The sequence below is a fragment of the Nannospalax galili genome, unplaced genomic scaffold (assembly GCF_000622305.1).
Source record: "Nannospalax galili isolate Female #2095 unplaced genomic scaffold, S.galili_v1.0 scaffold1763, whole genome shotgun sequence".
Classification (NCBI taxonomy): Eukaryota; Metazoa; Chordata; class Mammalia; order Rodentia; family Spalacidae; genus Nannospalax; species Nannospalax galili.
This window is the reverse complement of record NW_008350318.1, coordinates 471,710-475,587: the sequence shown is the minus strand read 5'-3', so window position 1 is coordinate 475,587 and position 3,878 is coordinate 471,710. Positions and strand designations below refer to the sequence as shown.

Here is a 3,878-nt window from a genome sequence, read left to right as displayed (position 1 = left end):
TTTTTTGTCTTTTTGAGACAGGGTCGCCCTGTAACCCCAGCTGTCCTGGAATGCACTATGTAGACCAGGCTGGCCTTGAACTCACAGAAATCTGCCTGCCTCTGCCTCCCGAGTGCTGGGATTAAAGGCATGTGCCTCCACACCTGGCTGCATTAATCATTTATAATTACAGTTTCATTAATGATACATAGTTGAATCAGCATTAACCAAGCAGAACTAGTAAGAGAAAACATGTTCCTGAAGACTGAGTACCAGGAACTGTCCTGTGCAGGTCCAGCCCCAGGCCAGTCAAGAACAAGCTTTGCCTTACCCTGTTGGCTATCCACCAGGTACCGAGTTGTCTGCACCTGGAAGCCCTAAATAGTCATCCCCCAGCACTGGCCAACAACTGAAAGGGAGGTTTCCCTTGCTCAGCACTGTGATCTTTGTTATATAGCCTTCAGCTATATACATGTACTCACGTTTATATTATATATGTATTTTTCAGAAGGCTTATTAAATACTACATTTCTCTTTGGATTTTCACATCACCTCAGCATTATTTTTCTCTCTTTCCTCTCTGTCCCTTCTATAGTCCTTCCTCCTTCCTCTCCAGCTGAATTACTCTCCCTTTCCCCCATTTCCCATGCCTGCCTCCTATTATCTGTTTCTGGAGCTCCTTCTTCCTGTCTCCCCAAATGTTTCTTTTCCATTTTTCTAGGCTCCTGCAGTTCTGCAGGATATATACTCACATCTAAGGATTTGAAGCCAGACTCCACGAATGAGGCAGACCATGTGTTGTTTGTTTTTCAGAGTCTGGGTTGCTTCACTCAGTATAACATATTCGAGTTCCATCTGTTTACCTGCAATATTTTTGGTTTCATTTTTCTTTACTGATGAATAGAACTCAATTGTGTAAATGTACCACATTTTCATCATCCATTCATTGGTTGAGGACATTTCAGTTTCCTAGCTATTGTGAAAAGAGCAGCAATAAACATAGCTGAGCAAGTATCTCTGTATTAGGATATTGAGTCCTTTGGGTAGATGTTAAGGAGTGGTATAGCTGGGTCAAATGGTAGATCTATTTAGTTTTTTAAGAGTTCACTAAAGTGATTGTGTAGTGGCTAAGCCAGTTTTTAATCCCCCCAGTAGTTCATTCATCACATCCTTGCCAGCATTTTTTGTCATTTGTTTTCTTCACCATTCTGATTTGGGTAAGATTAAATCTTAAAGTAGTTTTAATTTGCATTCCCCTAATTACTAAGAATGTTGAACACTTTTCAAAAGTATTTATTAACCATTTTTGTTTCTTCTTCTGAGAACTCTCTGTTCAGTTCTGTGACCATTTTTTAAAATTGGGTCATATGTATTCTTGATTCTTTGTTTTTTGAGTTCTTTGTATATTCTAGATATTAATCCTCTGTCAGATATATAGCTGAAAAAGACTCCCACTCTGTGTGATTCCTCTACTTGACTGATTGTTTCCTTTGCCATACAGAAGCTTTTTAACTTAATAAGGTTCCATTTGTCAATTGCTGGCCTTAATGCCTGAGTGACTGGAGTCCCAGTTAGAAAGTCCTTTCCTGCACCTATATATTGCTGGGTGATGTCTTTATTTTCTTCTAACACTTTCAGCACTTTAAGTTTCCCATTGTCGTCTTTGATCCATTTGGAGTTGATTTTTGTGGGGGGTGAAAGATATGGGTTGAATTTCATTCTTCTACACATAGAGAGCATTTTCCCCAGCCCCATTTATTGAAGATGCTGTTTTTTCTCCAGTGTATATTCTTGGCATCTCTGTCAAATATCAGGTGGCTGTTTATTGCATGCAGTTAGAGATAGATGAAGTAGCCGATGGATGAATCCGGTTGATCAGGAGAAAGCACCAGGACACAGATAAAAGTCCAGCGGAACAGAGTTTATTAGGAAAGGAACACATAGGAGATATTCCCTTCCAGGTAGGGAAAATGTCTGCCCCGGCAGTGAGCTGGGGTTTTTTATAGGGGGAGGCTTCTGGGAGGATGCAGAAGGCAGGAAGATATACTTTTTAAAGGTTAGGTGGGGGAAGGGGGCGTTAAAACCTGCCCCCTTTAGAGATCAAAAGGGAAGCCTACTGTGTTGGCCAAACAGTGGAAAAAAGTCTGCTTTTGACTTCAAAGACCAAGGTGCTTTTCTCAGGGGCTTGCGGAATCTTGAGGCCCTCTTGGTGAGGGGGTGTGGCTGCTGTGTATCTGAACCCTAACAGTTAGGTCTGTATCTTCTATTTTATTCCATTGATCAACATGTCTGTTTTTGTGTTAATACCATATTGTTTTTATGAATATAACTCTCTACTGTTGGGACCTTTTAATACAGGGGACTGTGCTACTGCACAGATTACATACATGAAATAGCTGGCTCAGTGTAGAGGGAAAAATGTTTCATGAATACATACTGGTAACAATCTGCCATTAACTCCTGAGTGTCACTGTATCTGCTTCTTATCAAGGATGATTCTCTCTCCCTTCATTGCTGAGATACTTAAAGGCTTTTATTTGTTTCTTTTCCACAGATGCTTCTCATGACACAACACTGGGATGAAGCACTCCATCCTCTAATCATTGAAGACATATCGATACTCAGAATGTTTAAACCCAGGTACTGACTATTAGGGTTCCAAACAGCAGCAGCTTCCCCCGCTCCCCAACAGGGACCTATGGACTTTTGAAACCTGAAAAAGGGAACTGAGCTGATAAGCACCTTGGCCTTTGAAGTCAAGGGAAACAAACTCTGCTGAGAAGCAGCCTGACTTTCCTCTGATCTCCAAAGACAATATAAGCAGATTCTACCTGTTAACCAGAGATTTTAGAAGCTGTTTAACACAGCAGCTTTTCCCTTATCTTAAGAGGAAAAAAGTAAACACGTCCAGACCCAGATCCTGGCTGGCAGACTGAACGGAGCCAGGTTTACAAGCCCTGCTTTTCCTGCTTCCCCCTGCTTGATTTTTCCCAAAAACTCCCCCCCCCACCTTCTGCACCTCGAAGCCCACGTATATAAGTCCCATCTCACAACCCGTGGGCTGACATCTTTCCCTTCCCTGAGGGAAACGTGTCCCATGCGAAATAAAGCTGTATCCCACTGAGAGTTCTATTTGTGCCTCGGTGCTCATCCTCCATTCGCTCGCTCTCCACCCAAAACTTTTACCTATCACTGACCAAGCAGAACAGCCTCTGTACAGGGCTTATCCGTGGGAGATGATTGATCTGAGCTCTGAAAGAAAGGTCGTAGTCACTCTCTGGAGCTAAACTTCCCCAGAAAGCTTTTTAATGATAAAATTCATAGTTTTTACTTAAGCAGATCTGAACTAATGATAATTTCAACATAAGACTGTTAACAACAGGTTTATTTGGCTTCGTTATGTGTCATAGATTTTATTTCTCAGAAGGAAGGTACTAGAATATTTGATTCATATTGATCTTGAGGCTGAGCAAGCTTAATTAATATTCTATAATAGTTTCCATCTTAGTACATAACCACCAACCAGTGGCACTATAGTCTGAATATTTGTGCCATTTTCCCCCCTCCACTCATGCATTGAAACCCAGATGTCCCAGGTGCTGGCATTAAGAGGTGAGGCCTTTGGGAGGTGAGCAGGTCATGAGGAGAAACTCTCATGAATGGGATTAGCGTTCCTATAAAAGTGGCCAAAAGAATCCTTTTTGTATCTTCTACTGTCAAAGCACAGCTAGGAGGCACTGTCTGTGACTGTCCTGATGTTGACTCTACTGCCTCAACGATCTTGGAATTTCTGTTTATAAACTTTATAGTTCATAGTATTTTGTTATAGCAACATGAATGCACAAGAAAATTGGCTTATTGGACTCAGGAAATTGGCCTAAAACAAACATAAATCATAA

The 3,878-nt window shown here is 41.3% G+C and overlaps 1 protein-coding gene across 1 annotated transcript in view; it reads left to right on the top strand.

Annotated features, from left to right (window-relative positions):
- LOC103745492 (C-type lectin domain family 2 member D11) overlaps positions 1–2,692 on the top strand; it is a 30,814-nt gene extending 28,122 nt beyond the window's left edge. The window contains exon 6 of the mRNA XM_029570549.1: positions 2,534–2,692. The gene's annotated coding sequence lies outside the window, so the exon portion shown is untranslated. The remainder of the gene's footprint in view (positions 1–2,533) is intronic.
- Positions 2,693–3,878: the final 1,186 nt, after the last annotated feature.